We start from the raw sequence: 19,636 nt of genomic DNA, 5'->3' as shown, positions 1-19,636 counted from the left end.
GTTTTTGTTCTCTATCAGAATACACAAACCATTTCTGTTGACTGTAAATGTAATGGTTGTAAGAACGCATAGAGTACAAACGTTGGGTAGATGTGAAACTGCTCAAACAGACAATTATCTTTTAGAGTTTACATGCATTCATCTATATGGCATACAGCAATTTTACAGTGTGTGCAGAAGAGATTACGGTCTGTCAAAAGGGCTGGATAAAAACAAAAATGCCTCTATAATTACTTTTCGTTTCTATTGGTGGCTCCGATGATAGCCATACTACTCTCTCTCTCTCTCTCTCTCTCTCTCTCTCTCTCTCTCTCTCTCTATCTCTCTCTCTCTCTCTCTCTCTCTCTCTCTCTCTCTCTCTCCTCCACCTCTTCTGTGGTAGGTTCCCTCCATCACCACCAGGGGCTTTCCATACCGCACCGTGCCGAGAGCGGCTTGGCCGTCTCTTGCCCTGCGCTTCTCGGAACGGAGACTCCAGACGCGCAACGCGGATGCAGACAGGGCGCACAGAGCGTCTGTCCCTCTGATTTTCATCTCACCGGGGATCGTATACCTTTCATTCCGGGAGAAGCGGCAAGTTGAGTAGCCCTCACCGCATCTCTCTGCAACTTGTCAAGGCAAAGGCATTTGTTTCCGCCACCCAGTAACACAGGTAGGACTTTGGGGTTGTTCTTATTTAATGGGAAAGTTCACTGTGCAGCGGCTCGCTCGTGTAACATACAACTCCACTGGACTTGACATAATGCCTTTCGATATTGCACTGTGGGAGTTTTGTGCGTACTGCAATAGGGGGAAATTGCATAAATGCATATACATCAGTGATTTTTGTGTGCTTGTTGTGTGCGTGCGTGTATGTGTATGAGGTGAAAGGGGAGCTTTTGCATTTCATTGAGCTGTATCCATCCACACTTCAAAGATGAACATCACCGTCTAACTTGTTGCCACTTGTAACACAATTAACGGCGTGTTAGTGCAGTCGGTAATGAGCGCTGCGCAGGAGTCCAGGCGTGATTCCTATCATGCAACATGATTAACAGAGTAAACAGGCTAATAGCAACGATTTCCAGTGTACAGTGAAGTAGGAAATGGTGTCCGGCGGGTTACACACGCTGTGGAATGACTGCATATTTATGATTGCGTCGCAGAAATTTGTTGTAGCATAATTTCAGTGAAATGTCCACAGTAAGATTGGACAGCGGTTGTACTGTTTTGTGCGCATGCATTCCCTTTGGCATGGCTAAAAATGAAAATTCTCGGGTGATAAGATTTTTCAGCTACCTCTAATCAAGAATGTAAATGTGTGAAAATGTGTAGTCAGCCCACAGTGGTAACAACACTGCCGACTTTGGTAAATGAAATTACAGGGGTGTAAAGCGACTGCACACACCTCCTGCACAGTGGGATGCGTTTCCCGAGGACTGCAGCCACTTGATGCGCCAACAGGATGCATTTGGGGGAAGTTGGATGTGTGCCACTGTGCACTAAAGCCATGCTGTTAAATGACTGAAGGCAGACTTACAAGCATACTGCCATCAAAACAGTTTCATCAAGAAACAATAGGATTCGCATATATCCAGCTTTGTGATAATCCTTCACAGACGCAGTTGCAGATTAAAAAGTGTCATTACAGGCAAATAACGGTCGATCCTTTCTCTTTTTGTTACTATAGTGAACGCTGCTATGCACATATTAAGATTATAATCAATGACTTCATGTTTAGTCATTCATATTTCATATTTTAATCATTTAATCTTCACGTGGATCTAATGGACATTCACAGATCAAATTGGCATCAATAGCAATTTCTATCCCGTTTGATTAATTTTGCTGGACAAGATTCAAATTTTGTTGAACATGCTTTTTTCAGCAGTTATGCTTGCTGTCTCTTTAAATTCTGCTTCTCATTTCACAACCTTTCATTATAATTTGTAACCTACATTTACCTAAAATGTTACCTACATTTACTTTCAAGTTGACCACCAATCAACCATCCAAATTATGTGTGAACCTGACATTTAGATTTACTTAAATATTATCTGATCTGTGCAGCTCATAAAACAGTCTCACATACAGCATTTTCTCTGATGAGACAAACCTCATGCTGTCATCATAGAAAAAGCGTCACTGTGCTGCAGTCTCAATGACACTGTTGCCATACATGTCATAACTACAAGACTGATCAAATTTTTTTCATCCCAACTTAATATTTGTTTTGTAGGCAGACAGACCGTTCATCTCTGTGGTATCTGGATGAAATACAACCTATTCCCAACAGGAGGACTTGTGTATGTGTTTGCTTCATATTGCAGAATATGATTTGTGACCGTGAGGTTACAGTACACTTTAAGCTTGGATATTACTGAGTGACCTTGGCTGAGGTTAGAAATGCTCAAGTTTACTCCTCTGGGGTGTCTGTATTCTTGGCCATGTGTGCGTGTGTGCGTGTCTACATGTGCTCTGTATGTGCCTCAGTTGACCATTTATCTTGAGCTAATTGGTGTTTACGAAAGTGAGAGAAATGCCTCTTGTCCCTATAGGCAATCAATGCCTTTAATTTTCCAATTAGATGCAGATCTGTGCAGGAATCTGTCAAAGAGGCAGGACCTCTGGGTTAGGACCATGACCTTTATTGACCCTATGTTTGGAAAACTGATTTGTTTGGAAAACTGATTTTGCAGGTTACAGTATCGGATGAAAAATGGTTGGTGTAAAGATCAGCAAAACTTCAGGCAGATTTAAGGCAGAATTAATGATTTAAAGTTCTCTTAAGCTTAACAATTTCTTATTTTTATTCTTATAAATAATGTAATCAATGTAAGGGTGTTTTTACACAGTGTGTAAGACAGTATTATCTGTTGTTTTTTGTGGGGTAAAAATATCTGACAACATGGGTGTACAAAATGTGTGAGTATTGTGAAGATTCCGTCATGATGAAGCCTCACAGTTTCATAAATGTGTCAAATTTCCTATTTATTCACTTAATCCATCTCACCTAAAGCCACAGTGGTCAGGTCCCGTTTGGTTACAAAACTCTGTTAAAATTGGTTGATTGTAGAGCTGCAATGATTAGTTGATCGTCAGAAAATTAAACAGCAACTATTTTGATAATCATTATAATAAATTCAATAGTTTCAGGTTTTTGACTGTTGCTCGGATAAAACAAGACACTTGATGACTTCACCTTGAGCTTTACAAAAATGTTACTGGCATTATCAAGCATTTATCAGTGTTTTCTAATGTTTTATTTGCCAAACGATTAATTGAGAAAATTATCAGCAGATTAATTGATATTGAAAATAATTGTTAGTCGCAGCCCTGTTTGATTGACAGATATGCGGAGCCACACATACAGTATGTTTGCACATACTAAACACACTCTATCTCACCTAGCTGATTGGTAATACAGAATATAAAACCTTTTCTCTACTAGACAAAAGGGAAAAGGAATACATTTGCCACCTTACTGTCCATTACAGACACGTATCTGCTTTGTATCCTGGAGTCCTCATTTATTCAGCCGGTGGTCTAACCAGCGTGTACATTACAAGGGCCATGTAGCAGTAACCCAGATGGCAGAATGGGCTGATTGTGATTTATGTACCAAAAGTGAATGCATTACTGTGAGCTTCTGGAGTCAGTGCCAATTCCAGGCAAGCATTTTCACACATTTTTACAACACACACACACACACACACACACACACACACACACACACACACACACAAATCGTAGAATCACACGCTTACTTGCACACAAAACTTTGTTGACCTTAATCCTCAGGACTGGGGTACCTTCAGACCTCAGAGGTATATGTTTTGTTATATCTCACAGGACCTTTATTCTATCATTTAAATTTTTCATGACTTTGTCAATCAATTTGCTCCTAATGGCTTCATATCGTTGTTTTCTGTTTCTGTTTTAATTAGTGCTTTTTTAAAAATACCAATGTATTGGAGTCCTGGGGGACCCCAGTCAAAAGCACCTAATTCCGTCTATGCAGTTTTAATAGATGGAGCTAATTATTGAGTTCATGTTTGCCATGGGTCCTAATTTAAAGTATCACACACTATTGGGGTGGGGGGTGAGGGGGGGGGCACTCTGTCAGTCATTCTGAAGGCTTTGTGGAAAGATTGTACTTGTTATAAAAGCTGCAATTCGTATTAAAGAGATATATATATAATTTTGTTTTACACAATCCTAAAAATAATAATAATGATTTTTTTCAGATGATATTAATTACATAACTAATAATGTTTTGAGAAGAAATAAGTTAACATTTTGCTATGATGGTTGTTTCTGACAGTGGTTTATTCTTAACCTCAGTCGGTAGTCCTTGTATGTTAAATATGTTGGTAGGATGAGGGTTAATACCGATGTGTGGACACACACTTAAGGTTCTGTCTCTCACTCGGACATTTCTTCCTCTCTCTGTGCTACACACACACACACACACACACACACACACGCACTCACACACACACATACACACACACACACAGCCGTGTTTCCATCACTTCAAAGGACATTACATTGATTTACATTCATTTCCTAGGGACTTATCCTAACCTTAACCATAACCACTACCTACTACACTACACACACACACACACACACACACAAACCCACCCATGCATGCATGTACGCACGCACGCACACATGTGCACACACATTTCTCCAGAAAAATCGTTTAGATGAAGCAGTCCACTGTTGTGAGACATTGATTACCGTTTACCAAGCTGGAGCATAAATGTAGTGTTAAAGGAGAGATGGCTTGGATAGATGTAAGGAGAGAGAGAGACAAAAAATGAGAGAGAGAATGGGTAAGAGAAAAAGAAAAGGAGAGAGAGGCTGATAGATGGCAGTCATGTGGCAGTAAAGATGATAGATTCAGAGGTAAACCAGGGGATCTTTATGGCTAGCAGAGAGGGGACCGATTAGGCCAACTAATTGATCTAGACCTGTGGTTAGGTGCCTGGTTCATCTCAGGGAGCTTAGTATATGCTCTCTCTCTCTCTCTCTCAAACACACACACACACACACATTGTCACAGTCACACTCCTCACTCCTCGCACCTGCTGTCTTGTCGTCGGTCAGGGACGGTCAACCCTTAGTCACTTCATTACCCCCTCCAGGCAGGGACTGCATCAACCATATTAACTCTTGAGCTCTGTGATGGAATCACCAGGTGGGAGGAGATAGAGAGCTGAGGGCTGTGTACAAGCTCCACAGTTGATTTACCAGCCCTGTTTGCACCTGATTTCAAGGAGAAGGTTATAGGCAACACTTTGATCCAACAATTTTAGTGTACTGTGGCTTTGCAGAGGCAACCCAACCAGTTTTTTTGATGCTTCTACTTGTGATGAAATAGGCTACTAATACAGGCATATCTGTCATTGTTGCAGCAGTGTGAGTAGTTAAGTTGCTGTGAAGGTGTACAGGCTAGCTAGCACCTGTCATGAGGTGCTGTTCACATAAGCACTATCATGTTTTTTTTTCACAAGTTATAAAGGAATAGTTGAACATTTTGGGGAAAAGCTTATATGTGCTTTCCTGCTGAGAGTTTGTTTAGAAAATTGATACCACTTTAATATCTGTGTGCTGAATGTGAAGCTAGAGCCAGCAGGCAAATAGCTTAGTTTAGCATAAAGACTGGAGGCAGGTAGAAACAGCTATCCTGGTTCTGTCCAAACTTCAAAGATTTGTGACTAGCACCTCTAGATATTACTAAATAACACGTTATATCTCATTTGTTTAAATAAATCTGTTCACAAACGGATGTAAAAACAAGTTGTGGTTTTATAGGAAGTTACATGCTGGACAAATAATGTGGTGGTATTTTTTTTTTTACTTCGGACTGAGGCAAACTAGCTATTTACTTCTGCTTCCAGTCTTTATTCTAAGCTAAGCTAAAAGCCTAACGCCTGGGACACACTGCCCTCCTCTACCTGAGCGGCATGTGTGTGTCGCTGAACTGCTGCGACTCACACGTGTGTGGTGTCTACACAGACAGCGTTGCTGCTGTTGCGCTGCTACTGGCAGCCCTATCTTTCTACATAGACTTTGACTTTGTTAATGCCCATTAATAATAGAATGTTTCATATAATTTCATTACAAATTTAATTTATGCTTAGTTTAGACAGAAAAATGTTAAGGAGTGTGTGCTCAGTTGTGAAAAATGAATAACAATATGTGAGGTGAAAGTGGCTTTGTTTCTGATGGGCATGGTGGGGTCTCGTTGGGGCTACTTCTGTGCCAGCCTCATACACTCCTCACACAGGACAGGTTTTTTTTATTGATTATATTGATTATTCCTCCAGTTAAACCCCTGCTGTCACCTCTCTAAATGAAGATAATCCCTTCAGACGACACCAAATTCCCAAACGAGCCAAACACACTCCGACAAACAAACCTGCAAACTAACTGTCAGGAGGGAATCTGACAACAAATAAGGAAAATAACAACACCAAATCTCCATCTGGAAGTAGGTAAAACAACAGGCAGGAGTCCTGGTTTGAACTAATATCACAGAAAGCAAGCAGGAGTCGAGAAAAGAAGCTCTGTGTGTCACCGACTCCAGGCTGGAGTTCCCCGCCAGAGAGGCTCCCTGCCCCGGCATGCACAGTGCAGGCTGACCTGCAGTGGTTACACTTTATATTTTTTTCATGTCTGTTACATATTCTGCAGATACAGACATTGAAACTACAGTGAAAGGTGTAATGTTGCTGGTATGATGTCAATATGACTATCAACGGATCATTTTCACTGTCTATTTTTGCTTAGAACTGCATGCGTCACATGGAGAAAATAGGCGAAACACCCAATCTCCAGATGACATGCCGCTGCAGCTGCGTGCGGCTATGTGACTGCTCTAAGCTGTTAACACAGGCACCAGAATGAAAAACAAGAGGTTCTGCGATGCACACACGCTGCTCACGCAAGCAGAGTGTCCCAGGCCTGATGCCCGTAGCTTTATATTTAGTGCATTCAGACATGAGAGTGGTAACAATCATCTCATCTAACTCTCGGCCAAAAGGTGAATCAGTGTTTCCCAAACTTCCTTTAAGTATGAGCATCTTATTCTTAATCCTGTAAAATGTTATTTAATATTTTTAATATATTTCAACATTCATAAAAACATAAAATATTTCAATATATTTTGTCCAAAATCAGCTAAATCCAAACACACAACCAGGTCATTGACCAATTATGTTATTTTTCAGACCATTTAGAGAAGTTCAAACAAAATGTAGACATTCTGCTGTATCAGATGGGTGCTCTGAAGATTTTATATTTGTATTTGAAAGCAACTCAAAGGTTTTCTCTTAATGATAATAATTTTTGATACCAAAAAACTAAAATTGCACTAGTTAGACTCACATTTTTTAACGTTACAAGTTCCATAATACTGTAACTGCCAGCCCAACCAAAACAACAAAGAACTAAGCTACAAGAGAAAACAGACACTAACAGGATTCAGATAGCTACTGAGTCCATCTGTCTTCATGATGCAATAAAATCTGTTGATATGAGATCGGACTCTAAGAGGTAAGAGGAAAAGAGCCCTATTGAATGGAAGGTTCAAACAAAATCTGAATACACCCTTTCAAATATACAGTAAAGGAAGTCATCCAGCCTGAGCTCCCAGGATAATGACAGTATAGGTCGTAAATTCAGTAACCAAAAATGACCGATAGTAATGTTTAAATGACAGATGCCATCTAACAGCTGTAGTGATGACCCAGAGAAATGATGCATTTCAGATGAAGTCTATATTAGGTGACATATTTCCATATTTGGAGGTGGCAGGTTAGGATAGATAGATAGATGGCAAAAAGTGGACTAGCTGCAGAAGGCTGCTGTTCACTTCCTGTTTCTAACCACAAGTGTCACATTTCCAACCACGAGTCACAATAGTTTTTTTAAATTTTTTTTTTTATTACACAAGGTCAAAGGAATACATATACATAACAACAAGGAAAAATATTAACAGTATCACCACCAACACCAACAACACATTAGAGAAGAAAAAGGAATGTAGAAAAAAAGTGCTTCCCCTTATCACAGTGCAGTATAGGACAAAAGGTAGGTTCATATCCATATATATACAACCAAACCCATATATACATACATATATGCATAAACACATACTCACACTCCCATACATAATTATTTACTCAATTATACAACCAAAAAATTAACATGTTTACATCCCTTTAGTTCGCCCTTATCCTCCTTTTTTATCTCCAGCCTTCACCCTGACTCAAAGCATCCCACCCACGTTCAAAAATTAATTTCTGTTCTTTATTCCTATTAGCATCTTTTTCAAGAACCCACTGATACTTCAAAAACATTTTGAAACGTTCAGTGTTTAATTGCTGTCTTTTTGTAGTTCTAAATGTATATGCTTTCTCCGTCATAATAATGATGTTGGTTAAACATTATGGTTAAAGGACAACTATAAAATTTGAGTTGTAAACCAGATCCACTCTTCAACTTTAATCCAAAATACTGCAACTTTCTACAATACCAAAATAAATGAAAAATCTACATAAGTCACATTGTTGGATGCTCCATTTTTTAAGCATTTTCTTCATAGGCAAGTATCTGTAGATTAGTTTTAGTTGTACAAGTCTAATGGAGACATCAAATACATATATTTATTTATTTATTTACATATATATATATATATATATATATATATATATATATATATGTATGTGTGTGTGTGTGTGTGTGTGTGTGTGTGTGTGTGTGTAGACCCATGTAAAAACTTGCCCCCGTGGGATACATTTGTCAAACAAATCCTCCCATTTGAATTGAATAGCTACTGATGCAGCATATATTTTCTTTAAGATGCATGTATAACTGATATATTTTATTTTTTATTTTATTCTTGTTCATCCATGTTGCATCCTTAATATAGAGGCAACATGCCATTTGTTTTGTAGATAATGATAGTTTCCTTTTCCAGGTCTGTGGTATAGCTGCCTGGAGTTGATTATATGCATGAAGGTCACAAATACTATTGTATACTTAATATTTTACAATATTCTATAAATAAGATAAGACTTGATTTCACCTCACTGTTCAAAAGATCATTTATAAATAATATTAACATTTATAAAATAACATTAATTTGATAAACAAAAACTATCAATTTTCAATCAACTATATGTAGCTTTCTATTTAAGTTGTCTGTCATAATGTATATGCATACCTAGGACCATTTTAACTTGTTAATGAATCTCCGAAGTTAAAATATTCTTAACATTTATAAATGAAATCTAAATATATGTTTTTCATTTACTTTTTTAAAGTAAGCAGGGGTATTCATAAAGCCAAAATATTCTATTATTTTGACTATTTGCCTAATATTGTCACTGATAGATCTATCTTGTTGGAATCGACACTGATCTGGTTTAGTTGTTAGTACTTATTAAAATCTGTTTGTTTGCAAGACATTTAGCTAATATTTTATCATTGTTACATTGTAGTGTAATTGGCCTCCAGTTATTTAATATAATTGGATCCTTCCACATGAATCTTGTTTTAATAATAACAAAGTCAGGACAGTTTTTTAAAAACTGTAACTACAATTGTCATGGTGTTTACTGTTGCCATGACGATGAGGTAGTAACTTTAACCCACACCACATTTCAAGTGATCATTTTAATCCTAACCATGATATTTCTCTAACCCTAAACAAGTGGTTTTTGTACCTAAACCTAACCAGAGCTTGACCACAATGCTGTCACACCATAAAACATAATTTTTTTTTTTACAGTGATTTTTAATGGTTTTGGAAAGCTGCCAATAGAGGCGGCATAGTAGAAAACACTCCTATGGGTCCCTCTGGAGTGCATCGCACAATTGACCTATTTGGTCGTTTAATTATGAGGATGTGTTGAAATCATCAAAGAACCTTTGGCCAGTGAACTGAAGAGGGGACTTTTGGGCAGACTAATGCAACTGCTGAGAAATTAAAGTACTTTTTTTGTATCATATAAGCACTGCATTACTATTATAGTAAGTCTTGACATTCAGACTCTTGCAAGCATCATGCTTTAGTTGCCTTCATTCTAAGCATGATAGTTGCACATTCTTGTATCATTGATTCAACAAATATCAGAGGACAAACCTACATTACTTGAATTTTTATGATATTTTTAAATCATAATATAATCATTGTTCGATTTTTTTCATAACATTAAGAAATATTCAGCCTTGTATATAGCTGAGAATTACAAGATTTGCTTTTGGACACAGCGATGAGCCATTCTAATTACACTGATGAACATATTGCACTTGATACACAGTACATTGTTGATGTTTGAAGAAATGCATTTGATGTTCAATTCTCCTAGTGTGCTGTTGTTTGTTTCTCAGCCTCTCTACCTAATGTGCATGATTTTCCTGGAGGCAGGACTCCATCTCTGGTGATGGGATCCAGGTATTCAATCTGCCTTCTGTAGCTGGTCTGCTGGTCTAGGTTTGTGCCTCTTGCACTGGAGTGGGAAGAACAACTGCTTTGTAAACAGGCAGTTCTTCACCTGGATGTCACGGTTCACAAAGACTCTTCCTCGGAGTCTGGCATAACACCAGTGGCAGAGCTTATGCGGTGGTGTATTTCTGCATCAGTGTCGGCTTTGGAGGGATGAAGGCTGCCAAGGTAGGGAAAGTCATCCACATTTTTGAGGCCGCTGAAATATCTAATGTGCGTTGAGACACACACAAGCAAAGTAATTCAAAACACACATATGCTCATGCACACACATGCTCATGCACACACATACACATACTAACGTACACTGATAGAAGGGGATTTTTTTGTGTGCCAGAGATTAAAATGAACAAAGGATTAGAGGAGAATTGAAGAAGAATATGTTATTATCATATTGTTTTGTTTGCTCTTCTCAGATTTATGCATGCAACTCAGTGTGAGGGGAGGCTTTGGGGTCATTTTAATAAGTAAACAGTCTACACTCAATAGTAGTTAATTTTACTCGGCAAGTGACTGTAATGCCAGTAAATATGAGTTTCATTCTGTTTGACAGGGAAAGCTCATGTTTTTTCAGCTCTTGTCTCATCTCCAATTATCTACTGGCAGTATAAGGTGACATTTTTGCAGACTGAAGATGGTCATTGACAATGAGTGTCCCTGAAATGAGATTTATGATGGGCTGTCAGTTTCAAAGACTAACAGAGTGACTCAGGTACAGCTATAATAGAAAAGATCTCTCTCTGTAGTTTAGATGGCCTGCAAACTAGACTATTAAAGACTCCATTATTAAAATAAGCTTATTTGATGAGTTAACTTGGTTCAGTAAGTTAAAATTATTTTCAGAAGATAAAAAGGCAGCCTTGAATGCCAGATTTTGTACCTTTGTGACTGAGAAAACATTTATGCACAGTGACTAAAATGGAGTATTATCTATTTTGTGATCAATTTATTAATTTGAATTAATTTTATAGTGAAAGGGAAACAAAAATAATAATTACTCCGCGGCAGACAACCCACCTCCCACAGTTCAAAACCCATCCAGTTTCACATAAACATCCAGGGGATATAATGCATCAAACCATATTAGAAGCTCGGTCAACCACTTCAATAATTCTTCAACTGTAAGTAAAATGGACTGTCGGGCTAGAATGATCTCAGTTTTAGCACCATGCATCCTTGCTACAAATAGCTACAAATGAATAATATCAGAAAGGTGTTAATCCATTGGGCTTTAGTAATTGAGAGCAAGGTTTCCACTTTAAAGCAACAAAGATCAAATCAGATCCAAGCCACATTTGGAGGTGGTTTGAAATGCAATTCCAATCAGATTTCTACAGATGTGTCTCAGTTTGGCCGCTCAAATTGGATTTCAAAGTATCTTTTGCGTCACTTGCAACGCAACACACAACGACGACATCAAATCCAGGGTGATGGAAGTGCATCAGAGCGACTGAGCAGAATCCATGCAGCTACTAGCAGAGCGGTATGGAGGACAACACAGGCAACAACAGTCAACAGAGTTCTGCACCACAACTTGACAGTGCGATTGTTTGGAGGGCAAGATGATGGATCTCCATTTCTCATGCTTTTGTGTTTGATAGCCACATCACCAGCGTATGTAGCTACTGGTGCTTTTGTCGTTACCACAGCAACCCATGCAGATAGGTTGGTGATGTCTGGACACACAAATCTGTTACGATCTCAACACTTACAAATAACAGTGTGGACAGTCTGTCTTAAAGATCTGATTTGAGAAACAAATCTGATTTGTCGGTAGTCTGAACAAAGCCTAAGGCTGATTGGAGACTACAGATTATCTATCGATGTGAATGTGAGTGTAAGTGAGTGTGTATCTATGTTAGTCCATCTGTGAACTGGCAACTTGTCAGGGTATTTTCCTGCCTTCTGTAGAATCTATGCTGGGACAGGCTCCAGCACCTTGTTACCCTGAGTAAGAATAAGCCAATAAGACAATGGATGAATGAGCAAACGTCAATACAGAATTTGTATATTTGTCAAAATTACCCTCCGAAGCTTTTCATGGAGTGTGTGTTAATGCAGCCTAGCAACAGACAGTTGGCTCAAGTGAATTGTTAATACAGGGTTTGGCTACCTTTCTTTGTCTTCCTCTTTTTCTCTCTCTTTTGCTTCTTTTTTATCCTCATCTCTTTCTGGTATGATTTTAATGTTGTGGCTGAAGAACAGTTCTAGCATAATGATGTTTGTTATGTAATATGGGACTGACTGACTGATTGCAAAAACAGTGATAGATGCCATTATACAGCAAACATGTCAATTGCCTTATAGACTATAATACTAGCTCTTTCCATTTCTGCTTTGCAGCATTAAAAATGGAAGGAAATGTGTCGTGTTAGTAAAATTATAGTCATTATTTGCAGAACTCAAAGAGTTGCAATATCAAGCAAATGTTTTCACTGTTATAATCTGTAACAGTTACATTGTATTTCATATATTTCATGAATAAAAAGCATCCATACTGGCAAAATATAAAAGAGTAAAGTGTGTAAGGAAAGTGTGCATATGTGCATGTATGTCTATGTGTGTGTGTGCGTGTGTATGAGTATGTGTATGTAAGAGAGAACAAAAATGCCATTGCTTAATTCTCAGTAAAAAAAAAGAAGAAAAAAACAAAAACCTGACAAAAAAGAAAAAAACAGTTACATTGTATCTGGACTGACAGAACAAAACAGCAGGTGTGGGGTAAGTGGCAGCTTTAAGAAATGTGTCTGCAGTCTGCATGGATATCACTTCCTCCAGGCAAAGTAATAACTCTTATTACAGCCCTTTTAGGGACTCCTTGGGAGTGGAACTAAGTTGTTTTCCAATGTGATGCTGTTGGCACCTTGCAGAGGCATAATGGAAAAGACATCCTTAAATAATTGTGGTTAAAGTGATACTGTGCTGTTGAACGAAATCTCTGTCAGGCATGCGAAAATGTCTTATAAAGTGTGGTGTGATGCAAATATTACAAGTTTAATTGTGTGGTGGAATTTTACTCGGGCTGAATGGGGTGAATGATTGAATAGTTTAGGTATGAGTGCATGATATGGTTTTATAAAGTACTCTTTCATGCTCTGTCCTCTCACTGCCACCCAGTAGCACACATACACAAACACCAAAAAGCATCCAAATTTTTAAGTTTTTATGTGTTTTCTGAATTATGCATTGGGAACATTCTCTTGGGGATAGCTGTACATTCTTACTAATGGTATTAGCTTTTGCTGGGTAAAGCATGTTTACACAGACTTGTGAAAAAAAAAGCAGGCGCACACACAGAGACACGCACACAGAGTGCATGTGCATGCATGCACACACACAGATACATCATACACATTTAGAGTAATACAGAGAGCCTCCCTGCTAAAAGGTTCAAAACTTTCTACCCTTGTGAAAACATTTCCTTCTTGGGTAAAATTAGGGAACTTTTGCATGCAGAGGCCAACCAATTTTATCTCCAAACTTTGCTTCAAATAAATATTATTTACTGCATTTACCAGGCATACATTTGTGAAGAAATCTCCATGGTCATCAATATGATTCCTGCATTTTAAAATTTGTTATAATCAAAATTATTGACCCTTTTACTCTGCAACAGGCTTCTTTGTGTGATGTGACATGCACTGAGGTCAGTCCGCTTGAGTAATCACCCTGCATCACAGATTATGGCCAGGAATCCATCAATTGAGCTGTCTGCACTGGACAACAAAGCCTTCAGTTCAACATCCCAGACAAATAGCTGATAATGCTGAGTTGTAGTTCATTTTTCCTTTCAATAGAAAAAGCATAATCTCTACAATACTTCATAATAGGACAGAATTCAATAATAAACCCCAGACATGTACCCGAGAGGGTGTGAAAAAAAGCTGTACTTAAGAAGTCATGAAACTTTGACATAATCCCCATGGCTCCCTTGGAAGTAGACAATGATAAAACTTGCATGAAACTCAAATATCACTTATTCAAGGCTATCTCAGTTCTCTAATTGTGCTGTGAACATTTTGGGTCTCGAATGACTACATAAAATCAATGCCAGATGAGCTGGCTGAAATGTCACCAAAATCAAATTAAATCAGTGGAAACTGATGTGTAATGTGGAACATTTGAGTAGTTTTTGCATTCAGGTCACTATAATTATGTGTTGTGTACACCCATTTTGCCTTTTCCTCAGTCAAGGGCTTTGAGATAAAATGCTCAGCTCCTACATTTTGAAATTATGTCCATAGTTGCCTGTTAACACGAGATTATAAAATGGCCTCCTCTTGTGTTTTCTTTCCTGTCTCTGTATTTGTCTCACCCTCTGTCCTTTTCTTGTACACTATCTCTCCCTCTGTATGACTTGATTCATAATTATTTTTCAATTCTCCCTCTTTTCCCTCTGTCTGTATTTGTGGTTCACAGGTGGTTAGAATTGTGGATTCACATCAAGAAGAGTTTGATTATGCCACCCATCCTATCTCTTTCTGTGTGGAGTCTCAATGTGTGTGTGGTTTTCCTACTAGTGCTTCTCTTTTTTCCCCACAGTCCAAAGGCAAGCAGGTTAGGTGAGAGAAACTGTAAAGTTCTCTGCAGTATGCATGTGTTTTTCTGTCTACTGTGGTAGCCCAATGCGTGCTGGGATGGACTCTAGCCCTTCAAACCCTGAACTGTATAACCTTTTTGAGACTGTATGGATGGAGGATGTTTCTGTTTCTCATGTTTTTTTTGGTCTCTTGCAACAACCTGCAACATTTCCAACAGCCTTAGCTCTGCTGAGCCCAGACCATCATTTGTCTGCTTAATGACCACTGAGGTGCCATGTTGAGTCATAGTGATGACATATTAAGGTTTATTCCACTGTCTAATTTAAGCCCTGGTGAAAGAGCATGGCCAATAATTTCTTCTTCCATTTAACCACTGCAGGTTTTCCTCTTCCTTGTGAGTTTCCCAACTAAAAATGTAAAGGTCTGAGCACTGTTTTTATTTGCAACCATGTTTTCTGGAAAAAAGCAAATAAAATTCCAACAGCACTAACATTTTAAGATAATCAGTGCTGTCTGAGAATAGACATAGATTTATTTTATTGATCTAAGTCACTATAAAACTATAAATTGCCATATTTATTGACCAAAAATGAGCAGGATATTATAAAATCTCAGAAACTGTTTCATGCCTCTGCCTTAAAGTGAAACATCTGGAAACTTGGCCAAATTTTGACATATTTCAGTAAATCTGGTTTGCAATTAAGGTGTAACCACACTTATAATTTGGTAATCAAATGGTAACCTCTCACTGTAGTTCCATAATCTGGCCATTTTGAGTCATTTTTTTTATGTTTCTTAAGTCACTATTATCTGCCATTTTGACATATTTCCTGCCTTAGTAGCAAAAATATGGTATATTATGGCCATATCCATGTCAACCAAATCCAATAAGAATTAATAAATTAATATTTGAGTATACCACAAAATTTTCAAACAATAAAGCAATATACAGTATGCCAGATAGATTAACATTTTTTGTCCTGAATTGTTAAAATTGCTAATTATATATATACAATTTATGAATGGTTAGACAGGTTATTTTGTTGTCATGACGTCTTTTATGATATTTCACACACACACTTACAACTTTTTGAGTTAATATCAGCCAAATGCATACAGTTCCATCAGTAGTTCATATCAGAAAAGTGATACAAAGGGGGGTTGTATTTACTGTATTTGTTGTTTTCGCTGTCTGATCATGCAGCCTATTGTATTTCTTTTTCATCTGATAAAGTATACAGCTAGAGAATTTAACATCTACTGTCTTTATCACATACAGTATCATCTTACCGACTTGACATGGATTTCTCGTATGGCAGTACTGGATCTTTAAGTTTACAATTATGTAAGTGCTCTACAAGGAGGTTTATTGAAATCTGAATCACAATAAGCAACCTGTCACAGTCCAGACACAATATGTTCATATCGCTAGTGCTATAATGCTGGCTGACAATAATACCCCATCTACACCTGGCATTAAAATGTGATCTTTATCTGGATACATTATCCGGATGAAGAAAAACACATTTTAATGCAAGGTGTAAATGCACTCAGAGTGCATCGTGATCGGAATGTGATTAAATCAGCCAGACCACCTTTGGAGGCAGTCAGGCTTGCGTTGTTATCAGATCTCAGCTAAGTGTAAATGCAATCTGTACAACTTTACCACATTCATAAGAAAAAAATTGTCCCAGTAAGTTGAAAGGTCAACTAGCTCCACCTCCTCCTGCCACCTAAAGCAAGCCCTGCAACGGATACAAGTATCAGCAGTGGCTAGACATCTTTCCTGGCAAAGATTTAGAAATGAATGACATTCATTTGTGACAGCTTGCCTTATTTAAATCCGATCACAATGTGGGCAGGGCACAACTGAGAAAACGAGAACAAATTTCAATACAAGGTGTAAATGCAAAGACCCATGGATTGGATATCATTATCCACATAATGTATCCAGATACAGGTCACATGTGGATCCTAAACCAGTTAACTAATTTATCCATTGAACTAACTGGATTGTTCATAGAAAATGCAAAAAAGAAGGAAATGCAATGAAAATGAAGGAAATGGGGTAACTTGAGAAAAATTGAGAGAGAAAGTGTATATTATTTGTGTGGGTTTGTTTGACTGTTTAATATATTCCTAATCTCCCCATTACTGCTTGCTTTGGGACTTCCTGCAGTATTAGAAAAAATATGCTAAGAACCCAATTTTCAGTTGAAAGAACCTTTAAAATTTGAATGTATATATAACACTGGAGAAGTTGAAACACCAACACTAGCAGCTCTGGGGAGTCATACACAGGAGCAATGACTTTTTTTTCCCTTTCTTGTACTTTGTCTTACTTTACCTTGTCTAAGATTGTCTCCTTTTAACAAACCTGTAAATACAGAAAAAAAGACATTGTACACTTAAGGACTGACTAAAGCAAATACACAGAAGAAAACACATGTAAATAATGATTCAAGCCATGAATAACATGAGAAAGAATATATGTGTTATAATAAACAAATGAGGGATGATGAGGGATAATCAGGGTAGCTAACTCTGCAGCCTGCTACTCTGGAGCAAATAAAAACTGCTGAAAAATGAAAGAAAAGAAATCACTGTGAAGTCATAGTCACCCAAACTATGCATCAGTACTTCTAGTCTTAAAAGCTATAAAACAAACCAGAGAGTAGGAAATGACAGACAGCAATATCAGTATCAGATTGGATCATGTACTGCAAGACACCCTCAAGAGTGTGTTCCTTCCCAGATTTGCAATCCTGCAAAAACCTTAAATCTCTCAGAGGCTCAGCCAACAGAGTTTGTAAGGTTACAAAGCATATCTGCCAAGACGGTTTGGGAAGTTCCCTCTCCAGTGAGCTGAGGCTCGTTTCACAGAGAAGTTTTGACTAGACTCTAAAACATAGATAAGTTGAGCTTTTAGTTGAAGATTCATGGCAGTCTGATTTGAAATATCTTTGAACAGTTGCTGTGGTTGTGTCATTTTGAGCAGCACTGTACTCTCTCACTGGGTACAACACAGCCTCAGTAGTCTTTAGTACACCATACACTGTACAGTGATTGTACTTCAACTTTATTTACATAAGGTGATTTGAAAATATATCTCATTAGATAAGATTAAGAGCTAAAAATTAAATTAGGGTATGTCTTGTACTCGCTAATGACCTCTTGAACTGGATGGCGGTTGGCTAGAAATGAGAGAGCTGAGTGGCTGACACAAATTTACCACTGTGGTGCCTGTGACCATAGCAGTTAATTGCAGAACAGCAGTGCAATCTACAGTTTTATATATATTTTATACTGCAACATGACTGCTCATGTAGCACATTTTTGGTAGACCAGGCTCACATATGAATGAGGAAGTGCATACGCCTCTGACAGTACCAGTGAATATGACTGTGCAGGCTTAATTCACTAAACACCCACAAGAAATTACAGGCTTCACTGGGTTATGTGGTGTTTTATGTATTGTTAACACATTGCTGAATTTGCTGTACTCACATTATCTGTCTCAGAGAATTTATGATATGAAGATGTCACATCTGTTTTTAATGGTGCACAGCTGCATGCACACAGTAATCTGGGGACACGCTTGGATTTGTAGTGATAATACATATCTTTCCAAAGATTAAACTACTATGTGTGCATGTGTTAGTGTGTGTTGTGTGTGTATGTTTGTGTGCACACTAGAGTTACTACAGTTCTGGGCCTGTCTCTCCTCTTTGTTTCTGCAGCATAATGGGCTTTGTAAGATAATACCCAAGAGACATAACAATACTTCTGAGCTAGGGGATTGTGAAGCCGTCCCAGTTCGCAGCACCGCTTTGGCTCCAAGCTTCAGCTATGATTGGAAAACCACCAAACCTGGATTTACCGGCAAATGATATTAATCGCTGCCGTGGTCCTCTTCACTTTATCATTTTCTCTCTTTTTAATCACTTTGCTCTCAGTTTCTAAGCTGTTTTCTCTGTATCTTCTACTTCACTCCTACAATGACACTCAATGTCAAAACAGGTTCATCCTCATCCTTATCAAAGCAATAAAGAGAGACCATGGAAGGATTCAGCTGTTACTGGTCGCTAGTGTATTATTGTTCAGCTATTGATTGGCTCTGTAGCCGTTTCTTTTTGAAAAATAAAAGCTGATCCAAAATATCGCTCGTAGTTACATAGTTACATACAAAGCACAAGTAACATCATCATTTCAAAATGACTTAAAAACTTGGATATGGATTCAGTTTCTAATCTCCAGTGTTAATGTCAATAAAAAATAAAAAAAAATAAAAAAAATAAACATGCTTTGTCAAATTTCATCATGATTTTTGTGGCGCTATATCAATCTTTGTTACCACTCTTTAGAAAGCATCCTAGAATTGACAGAGAAATACCCTTTTCCAAGTAGAGGCTCTCAACTCTCACACCGAGCTAGCTAGCACAACAGTTGAGGCTTTGTCTGGCTGACTGTTTTAGCATAATGGTGTGTTTTAGCACACTGTTTGTGAGAAAAAAAATGTGCAGACTACAGCAAGCATTTATGTAGCATTATGTATGAAGTGGGCACGCATAATAGACTATAGCATTGTTGTGCA

The 19,636-nt window shown here is 38.0% G+C and overlaps 1 protein-coding gene across 1 annotated transcript in view; it reads left to right on the top strand.

Annotated features, from left to right (window-relative positions):
* Window positions 1–435: 435 nt before the first annotated feature.
* LOC122981461 (cadherin-22-like) overlaps window positions 436–19,636 on the top strand; it is a 181,090-nt gene continuing 161,889 nt past the window's right edge. The window contains exon 1 of the mRNA XM_044350209.1: window positions 436–652. The gene's annotated coding sequence lies outside the window, so the exon portion shown is untranslated. The remainder of the gene's footprint in view (window positions 653–19,636) is intronic.

Source organism: Thunnus albacares, chromosome 4 (assembly GCF_914725855.1).
Source record: "Thunnus albacares chromosome 4, fThuAlb1.1, whole genome shotgun sequence".
NCBI lineage: Eukaryota > Metazoa > Chordata > Actinopteri > Scombriformes > Scombridae > Thunnus > Thunnus albacares.
This window is presented reverse-complemented; position numbering and strand designations above follow the sequence as displayed.